At 37.1% G+C, this 10,869-nt stretch overlaps 1 non-coding gene across 1 annotated transcript; it reads right to left on the reverse strand.

The window, feature by feature from the left end:
* Positions 1–331: 331 nt before the first annotated feature.
* Positions 332–452, reverse strand: LOC115835305. The gene has a single exon (XR_004030293.1). It is a non-coding gene; the product is annotated as a small nucleolar RNA SNORA25 (small nucleolar RNA).
* Positions 453–10,869: the final 10,417 nt, after the last annotated feature.

The raw sequence follows: 10,869 nt of genomic DNA on the forward strand, positions 1-10,869 counted from the left end.
GTCTAGCTCAGTCACCTGGGCTGGAGTGCAGTGGCGCGATCTCGGCTCACTGCAAGCTCTGCCTCCCTGGTTCACACCATTCTCCTGCCTCAGCCTCCCGAGTAGCTGGGACTACAGGTGCCCACCACCACGCCCGGCTAATTTTTTGAATTTTTAGTAGAGACGGGGTTTCACCGTGTTAGTCAGGATGGTGTCGATCTCCTGACCTTGTGATCCGCCCATCTCAGCCTCCCAAAGGGCTGTGATTACAGGCGTGAGCCACCACGCCCGGCCCATTATCAATAGTTTTTTAAAAGTGTAGGCATCTTTTTTCTGTGTGCTTTTTTTTTTAATTAATATCTCCCCAGAGGAACATAGCACTACTGAGGGCTATCACATCCTATTGCAACCTTTGGTAACAGCATTAAGAGTTCTTGGTCTCACAGCCACATGAACCTTCTTTGAAATGACCTACTCCTCAAAACACTAAAGCTAGAACTGCCATACGATCTAGCAATCCCACTGCTAGGTGTCTATCCAATGGAAAGAAAACCTTTATATTGAAGAGATGCTGCACTTCTGTGTTTATTGCGACACTACTCACAATAACGAATAGTGTTGCAATAAACCAAGCCAAGAGATGGGATGATCCTAAGTGTCCATCAGCAGATAAATGGATAAAGAAAATGTGTTGTTATATATGCAAAATGAGATATTATTCAGCCATAAAAAATGAAATCCTTTCATTTGCAGCCATACGAATGGAACTAGAGGACAAATTGAATATGGATGAAATAATCCAGGCACAGAAAGACAAATATTGCATGCTCTCGCGCATATGTGGGAGATTAAAAAGTGAATCTCATGGAGGTAGAGACTAGAATGGTGGTTACCAGAGGCTGAAAAGGAACAGGGGAAAAGGGGATGAAGAGAAGTTGATTAAGGGGTGTAAAACTACAGCTGGATAGAAAGAATAAGTTCTAATATCTGATAGTATGAAAGGGAAATTATTATTAACAATAATTTATTGCATATTTCAAAATGGCTAGAAGAAAAGAATAGTAATGTTCCCAACACAAAGGAAATATAAACCTTTGAGGTGATGGAAATCCCAATTATTCTGACTGGCTTGACAGTTACACATTGCATACCTGTGTCAAAATATCACATGTACCCCAAAAATATATACAACCATGATGTGGCAATTTAAAAAATGCAAAGGTTGATTAGATCCCATTTGTCAATTTTTGCTTTTTTGCAATTGCTTTTGGCATTTTCGTCATAAAATCTTTGCCTGTGCCTATGTCCAAAATGGTACTGCCTAGGTTTTCTTCTAGAGTTTTTATAATTTGGAGTTTTACATTTAAGTCTTTAATCCATCATGAGCTGATTTTTGTATATGGTACAAGGAAAAAGCCCAGTTTCAGTTTCTTGCATATGGCTAGCTAGTTATCACAGCACCATTTATTAAATAAGGAATCCTTTCCTCATTATTGTTTTTGTCAGGTTTATTGAAGATCAGGTAGTTGTAGGTGTGTGGTCTTATTTCTGGGTTCTCTATTTTGTTCCATTGTTCTATGTGTCTGTTCTTATACCAGTGCCATGCTGTTTTGGTTACTGTATCCCTACAGTACAGTTTGAAGTCAGGTAGCATGATGCCTCTGGCTTTGTTCTTTTTGCCTAGGATTGCCTTAGATATTCGGGCTCTTTTTTGGTTTCATATGAATTTTAAAATGGCTTTTTTTAGTTCTGTGAATAATGTCAATGGTAGTTTAATGAGAATAGCACTCTCTACAGCAAAACAACAACAACAAAAAAAAACGCTGTCAACAGAGGAAACAGACAACCTACAGAATGGGAAAAAAATCTTTGCAAACTATGCATCTGACAAAGGTCTAATATCCAGCATCTATTATGAACTTAAACAAATTTAAAAGAAAACAAAAACATTAAAAAGTGGGCAAAGGACATGAACAGACACTTCTCAAAAGAAGATATACATGTGGCCAACAATCATATGAAGAAAAGCTCAACATCACTGATCGTTAGAGAAATGCAAATCAAAACTGCAATGAGACACCGGTAATTTTACACCAGTCAGAATGGCTATTATTAAAACATCAAAAAATAACAGATGCTGGTAAGGTTGTGGAGAAAAAAAAAACATACACTGTTGGTGGGAGTGTAAATTCATTCAACCATTGCGGAAGGCAGTGTGGCAATTCCTCAAAGATCCAAAAACAGAAATACCATTCAATGCAGCAATCTCATTACTGCATACACATTCAAAGAAATATGTATCATTCTAGTATGAAGACCCATGCACATGTATGTTCATTGCAGCACTATTCACAATAGCAAAGACATAGAATCAACCTAAATGCCTATCAATGACAGACTGGATAAAGAAAATGTAGTACATATACACCATGACATACTATGCAGATATAAAAAAGAACGAGGTCAGGTTCTTTGCAGGGACGTTGATGGAGCTGGAGGCCATTATCCTTAGCAAACTAATGCAGACATAGAAAACAAAATACCACAGGTTCTCACTTGTAAGTGGGAGCTAAATGATGACAATACATGGGCGCATGGTGGGGAACAACACACACTGGGGCCTATTGGAGGGCAAAGGGTGGGAGGAGGGAGAGGATCAGGAAAAATAACTAATGGGCACTAGGCTTAATATCTGGGTGATGAAATAATCTGCACAATAAACCCCCATTACACACATTTACCTGTGTAACAAACCTTCACATACTGCACATGTACTTCTGAACTTAATAAAAGTAAAAAAAAAAAAAAAATACAAAGAATAAATAAATGGAAAAAAAAGAGTTTAGGGCCTAAATATTTAGCAATTGTATACTAAGGGACTGTTTTCTAATTGATCCCCAGACCTCCAGGGTTGAGGCATTATTTCTCCATTCTGGCTTGTTTTAGTTCTCCTTTCTTCTGACTTGTGCTTGGCATCTCTCAAATGGTGCCAAGCCTCAGTGTGTCTTGGGCTGAAGCAAAAACGTTGTCCCCTTGCATGCTCACACCACCTCTCTTCTCATATATGAAACTGCTTGGGTTGAAATTATTACATTTTATCTTTAATTCCCAATTTGTCCCCCTACTAACCAGCAATCTGAAATTACAAGATAATATACCCAGCTCACCTTTGAAAAGTTCCATTGAGGAAAGAACTACCAAGGGTGATTTCCCATCCTATTCATGCTAAAGAGACAATTACTAGAACACCATGTAGTTACGTACCTCCTAAAACTAACTATTGCCAAAAAGGAAACAAACGACTGAATTAAGCCTGGTTTTTTCCTAATGCCAAAGGTCATTTTATTTACCTATTCTCCTTAGAAATGGAGTCCCCAACTACCTATTCAAAAGAAACGGATATAAAATAAACAGACATCATACAATATGATATCCTTACTTGTGCCATGTTTTCCAAGACCAGTGCATATTTTTAGATACCTCTTATTTGCCCAGCCATCTGCATGACATGGGTATTTATTAGTATGACTAGCTGGTGCTCAATGTCAAACAAAAATATTTTAGTTTGAGCAATGCTTTTCTTTTCCCCCCTCTACTGAGGGGACTGGACAGTGATGCAAGGCATTTATGTAAAAAAGATTCTCCCTCCTTTCATATTTATAGTAGCAAATAAATTGAAAAAATAGAAAATTAAATTTGATGCACAGTAAAATATGATTTTACATTTTAAATATTTGGGAGAGTTAATTTGTTAGCTAAATAATTCAAAGGAAAGAGATGATTCAACTGGTCATAATTGTCCCGATAGATATTATTACTAATCTTAATTATTTATTACATGTCTTTCGCAATGGATCTAATGTTTTAATTTTTTCCCTACTGGTAGAGAATAATAACAGAAGTAATTTTTATATTATACCCTTGGAGAAATAAAGTTGAAACAGAATTAGAAATATTTCTCAAACAACTGCATTACAATATAAATTATACTAATTCATTTTGTGTAGTCATTTTAAATCACGAAAATAAGCCTGGTTTTTAAAAGCTATTTTAAAAAGAAGACTTTGACAATATCCTTTTAATTTCTTGAAAGTGCACAAGGTTGAAAGAAAATGCTTGACTTTTCCCTTAATCTCTTCCTTAGAATTGGTTGCCCTTGAGGCAACATAGTTCACCTAGTTGCAAGTTATTGTGCAGAGTTTAGGGTCTTTTATTTCTTATTTAACTGCTTCACTCACTGCCTACAGCTTGGTGCCCAGGAAATTTTGGCAAATCCTTCAAAAATGTCCCTATAAAATAAGTAAGCATTCATTGGAACAGACTTCCTGTGGCAAGCACAATTTTTTCTTCACTTATCTAGCAACAAACATAGTCACAAATGTTTACCATTGAAAACAATGTCATAAGCCCATTATCCCTCACAAAAGAACTAGGAAATGTATGGAGTAATAGAAATAATAATCATTACATGTATCTTCTTCTTCAAGGTAGAAGAATGGAGTTAACTCCATGTCTTCAGGAAAAGTCTATTGACTTAGAGCTGTGAATAAAATTAACACGACTTATTTTAAATTTTAACTGCCTTAGTGCAGATTTGAAGTCTCCATATTTTACCAAATATTAAGATCAGTAATAGAAACATGCATATAATGCTATTATTTGCCACTGTTCAAAGCACCTTACTTATATTATCTCAATAAATCTTCACAATAACCATCAGTCTATCATTTGTCCTATTTTAAGAGCAGGAAATAAGTACAGAGCAATTAAGTAATTTGCCAAAACTCACAGAACTGCCTTCCCATCTAAACAGGGTTTCACAATATCTGAGAATTCCTCTTGTCTTCAAAGGAAATCTAGTACCAAGTTTTTTGCTTTAAACCTTCTGTGTATTTAAATTTAAATGTTTATAATGTGGGGTTTAGTTGGCTATTGCCTGAGTGTGAGGTTTAATATGTGTTTCTGTTTCCTCTGAAGAGAGACATTATTCTAGACTTGTAATTGTTTGTTTGTTGTATATTTCAAGGGAGAGTGGTAAAAAAAAGAAGAGCTACAGAAAATATCAGTAAATTAGGACACACTAAACAATTTTTGCAAGCAATTATTGAGCACCTACTGTGTACTGTGCTTGAATTCCTCCTATCATATCCCCACCTGGTGGTGACCTAGCCACTGGAAACCTATATTCAGTTTTCAATCCAATAAAATGCCTATATCTATTTTATTTCTAAAAGAGTCCTAATTTACCAAAATTACAACTGTCTCTTACTTGAGTGATATTGCGTATTTGGATTTACAAGAAGTGCCAATATGCATTTTTCCAGCCTCCAAAGATTAATACGTGCTTAGAACTGATCAACATCTTGCTAAATTTTTCTTTAATAACATGTCATTCATGTCCAATAGGTTTACTTGCCATTGGACAAACAGAAAATTGGTTCAGGGAGTAGGCACATTCATTAGTTTGCCATAACCTGTACCCTAATTTGTTACTTCAGCCAATGATGAGATGAGCGTCCCTTCATTAGCTAGAATGGAATATTTTAGAGCTCAGCTTCATCATGGCTCTCTCCTGTAGTCTAAATATACTTCTATAAAATAAATTTATGCTCTCTGGAAGAACTGGATAGACAGAGGATTGGGATGTCTAGTCAGAACAGTGCACACACACACGTGTGCATGCATACACACACACAGTTACCACAGTTGTAAAGTTGGAGGGTTTAAAATTGGTTTTAAAATGTGTGGCTTTTTAGATAAGGATCGTTTATGTAGTGATAAAATTGTATCATTCCTTCAAAACAAGAACTGCCTAAAAAAAAAAAAAAAAAATTACTCACCAAAAATGCAGGCCGGGCACAGTGGCTCACGCTTGTAAACCCAGCACTTTGGAAGTCCAGGTGGGCAGATTGCCTGAGCTTAGGGGTTCGAGACCAGCCAGGGCAACATAGCAAAACCCCATCTTTATAAAAGATACAACAATTAGCCAAGCATAATGGTGTGCACCTGAAGTGAACAAGACACAGTCTGTGCTACCACAGATCTAAGACTATAGAATCTCAAGGCTGGAAAGTACAGCTACTGGGAAATCTGAGGCAGTAGGATCATTTGAGCCTGGGAGGCAGAGGTTACAGTGAGCCGAGATCATGCCATTGCACTGTAGCCTGGGAAACTGAGCCACACCCTGTCTCAAAAAAAAAAAAAAAAATTTACATGAAATAATGGAAATCTTGAGGATAATAGAACTGATTGACAGAAGTTTTCTTTGCTGCAGAGTCTGCCAGAGTAGTTTTTAACTTTGCATGAAGCGTATCTATAACATGAGTTCTATCTGTGCAGTTACAGGGTCACTAATTTATGGACTAAAGGTTACTTCAGTGATACTCGTAGAATAAGATGTTAGGCCACTTTGACAAATAGGCTTATGATACCACGTCTTTAAATAACTGTTAACAAAGAGGAGGCCATTGCTGTTAGGCAAGCCCAGCTGGGCACGGTGTGAAACGCAATGGCCAGTGGGTAATTACCCTGTGGATCTCAGCAGTGTGACTAGGCAGTAAGGCAATTTAAACCCTGGTCGTCTGCACTTCCCTCAACCTACTGGCTAACTGAAGAGGATTTAATATAGGCAAAAGGAGATAAAACAGCATTTCTAAATTTTATGAGGGAATGGGATGGGCAACACAGACATACTGTTTCTTCTCCTAGATCTGAATAAATACAGGATAAACACCCAGCCTGTATCCGAGAGCAACATTCTGCCTCCAGGAGAAACAAGAGTAAATATGGGTGTGGAAAACAAGATTTTTCAGGAAAATCTTCTCAAACCAGTCTGTTCACTAGCTGTGAGGTGAAGTTGCTGGTTATCTTTTGGATGTGTTTGATTAACCTTATGTAAGTAATGCATTGGCATCAAGAGAAGAAAAGGATTGTATTACTGATTTATAAGATCTGCCTTCCTAAAATTACGAGTCCTTCTTGCTTCCGTAGGCTGATTCTCAGTCTTCTATGTTTATACAGGAAGAAATGAGAACTGGCAATGAGGAGGTGGCAGATTGGATATGAAGATGTCAGGTAAGGAGGGAGATGGGACACCAGTGAACGAAGATACAAACTTCTACAAAATCTGTCAACGTCATTGTTTAAGCTCTCGTCGTTTATAATGCATCTATTGATTTATATAGCACATATGTTTAGTGCTGTCTATAGCTGGGGGACAGATGTGAATAAGATACAGGCTGTGCTATTGTAGTTCCGAGACTACAGAATCTCAGGGCTGGAAGGCACATTCTTGCCCAATTATCCAGCTAAAGCATGAATCTCTTCTATCAAGTCTCTGCCAAAGTTTTATATTACACCATAGAGCTGGAATTAATAGCTAAAATGTATTTGTTCCTTGACAAATACTGCTGCTAAGCCATATTTATTCCTTCTCATGTTTATGCAGTAGATTTATTTTTGTTTAAATTTAAGTGCTCTATCTTGTGCATGTGCCCATAATACACCATCTTTAAAAACCTGACCTATTGTTCTTGCTTATTAAGAACTTCATGGAGCCAGGGGATTCATTCACCCTACCAGCACTGGGTTATTGACACCTATTAGCATCAGGTCTTCATCACTTCACCGAACTCTTTATAAAAACGTTCACCAAGGCAGAGTCCTATTGACGAAACACAAGTCTGCCTGCCAGGCTGAACTTCTGCCATCTACATCCAGAGAGGGTCAGCCAGTGTCCCGACAGGCTCCTAACTGAATGTTATTGTAGAAACTTATTCATTGCCAATCAAATTGTAAAATAAAGAACTGTAAGGATCCCTACCAACACAGTGACAGCATGTTAAACAGAAAATAAACTGTTAGATTGTTTCCAAGAAATAATCAAGTATGCATGAAGAGTACCTGTGTGTACTGATCTACCAAGGAGTCTCAGTTCACACTGTGGCCTAAGGCAGTTATTAAACAGACACCGATTCACCCTGAAAAGTATCCTGGTGCAAACAATAAGTTATATACTAGGGCCCTGCCATGATGAACCAAATTTCTATCACTTCCTCCTCCTTAAAATTCCTTGGTAATATCTCCAAGGAGGGTTTAGGCAGCCATTTTCTTTCCCCCTTGTAATAACATTTGCAGAGTATTTAGGCACCTGTGACACTGAAAGGCATGAAATATTTGAGGCTTGGGCTCAGTTCATTATTTCATTCCTAACAGCCATCCTGGTGCCTGGAACGTGGAGGCACTCCATACAAATTTATGGAATGAAAACTGAGTTAATGAATATTCCTGTTAATCAATGGCCTAATCGGTCCAGTATGACTCTATCACTATATTCTTAAGCCAGTGAGGACATATGGATATGAACATGAATCTCATCTGTTTGGATTTTACTTTGCCTTTGCCACATCTCACTTTAGGAATTTTATTTGCCCTGTCCTGTCATACATTCAGCCTATCCTCTCGGCCTTCCAGGTAACAAATAACATTTTGCCTCCTGGCATGAGGCTTCTTTAGAGTTTAATTAAGTAATAGATCCCCATGCAATGGCCCTGGATACCTACAGCTGAGCTGGTTCATGGCTTCACATCCTTGCTCCCCGTCTGCCCTCGTGAACACCCAAAGCAACTGGAGCTGGGTCTGTAACATGGAACTCCTGGTCAGAGACTTTGTCTCCTTGCTTTTATTCACCAATATTTGTCTGTTAAAATTTTCATTATCATTGAACATTCTATTTTGTTAGTTTCCCCTGACATAAATGAAATTTATCTATAGAAAAGAAAACAAATGTTTGAATATGACTCGCTCTAATTTTGCATAAAAACCCTATATTTGGTTTCCTCAACTATAGTCTATGTTCAGAGGCAGCACTCAAATTATCATCTGCCGACTCTCAAAAGACATTTAATTTAGGAAAAAACTGATTATTGAGGCCCTACTGTGTAGCACATATATTGTCCCATACATTCTGAATAATAAGAAAAATGAAATATTCAAGTGGCATGGCATTTTTCTCTAAGAGAGAAAACCTTATGAGATGCAATCTTTGTGCATTGGCTAGCAGATGCCAGGAATACGATTTATTTTTAGAATAATTTTAGGCTCACTACAGAAAACAGTTGAGTGCATTTTCATAAAGTCCTCTGGTTTCCATGGCAAATGGGGCCATTATTTCTTCTGAAACGGAAGGCTTTTACTTACACTTTCCAAATGCTTTTCATATTGTGCCAAAAACTCAAGTCAGTCTAGAAACAAGTACGCTAGTGGCTTATTGTCAAAAGCAGTTCTTAAGTAAAAATGTGCAGTGCAGCAGGTCAAAGTGACCTTCCATTCAGGCCTGTAGAGAACAGTGCGTAATACACTGCTGTCAAATGGCATGTGTGCCTCTCAGATGGAGGCAGTGGGGGAGGCAAGAGTGCCCATGACCCAAAGTATTTCATCATCGTGAGGCATAGAAACAGTTAGTTCAGATGTTCTCTGTGAAAATGATGATAATTGTTTCTTATCTTATAAGATACAGGACCTGAAAATCACTTATATTCAAATCCACTTAATACCTAATATGCATCATGCATATTAAAATATAAAAAATAAAAACTATGTCATCTTGTAAAGCTCTGCTTAATTTTATGATGATAGGTGGTGATATTTCTTCCTTACAGGATCATGGAAACTTTAATATTGAATATTAAATGGATCTTGAGAATGCAACTAATTAGACTAATAAATATCAACATGCTATTTATATTGTTTACTGTTTCTCTGCTTATAAAAAAATTATGCAATTACAAATGGAAAATCAGTAACAAATTAAAACCACTAGATAAAAATCGAGGTTAAATTCCCCTTCCTTTCAGTATAGAATTTAGTCTATAGTGTAAATTTCTAAAAATAGTGGAGTTAAATCTATAATGCTAAATCATATTTTTTCACTTAATATCAATGTTTATTAATTATCTTTTTAACTACCTGTTTATATTTTTTGATTGCAGTGTCTATGGGCAATGTACAACTACTATATGACTAATATTTACGTAGAACTAACATATAAGTACTCAGGGAGGGACTATTCAAATATATGTGACCTGGATAAACTGGTTGGCTTCAGCAAGGATAGTAACTTCTTCTGTCTGCTGAACTCCGACCAACACAACATAGGCATTGCCACACTAGCACTACTGCAGACAGCCCGTAGTCTTTATTCTACATCCTGAGCTTTGAAGTCAACTTGTTACCTTTCAGGCTCTTATCTTTATACTAGCATAAGCAGCTCCATTTTCATTCTTGCAAGATCTCAAGTCACATTTGATAATATCCTGACCCCTAACCCTGCCTCTGTAATTTTCATTTTTGCATAAGTGAAATTATTTTGGATGTATTTTTAAACTATGGCCAATCCAAAATATATGTGCTGGGATAGCTATAGCTACAAGTGCAGATAGATCATAAGGAATCAACAGTCATTCCAGAAGTGAGATTCACAGGTACACGCCGTCTATTACAGCATCCCATAGGAGCTAGGTCAATGCTCAATAGTAAAAAAGTTAATGTAATTTTAGGATGTAAAAGGTTTAAATTCATTGGCATGAAGAAATGGTTTGACTTTTCTCATAAATGTCCCCTACGATGCTACATTGAGCTTCTATTGTCCTCTTTGAGGTGTTTCCCTGAATGGCATCTGGCTGGAGTACATACTTTTAGTCAATTTGGGTTATTTGTATAGTTTTATTTTAGTATTTAACACTTGGTTCTTTTATCTTATTGGTTCATCTTGGTCTTAGTTTAAAGTCCATTTTGTCCCTTTTTCCCAAACAGGTAAGAATAAAATCCACAGGAACTGCACGGTTATATTGGAGTGGTTGGGCTCTAGTTTCTGTTTAGCTCTTCCAGTCA

This window comes from Nomascus leucogenys, chromosome 5 (assembly GCF_006542625.1).
Source record: "Nomascus leucogenys isolate Asia chromosome 5, Asia_NLE_v1, whole genome shotgun sequence".
In the NCBI taxonomy this organism is placed as follows: domain Eukaryota; kingdom Metazoa; phylum Chordata; class Mammalia; order Primates; family Hylobatidae; genus Nomascus; species Nomascus leucogenys.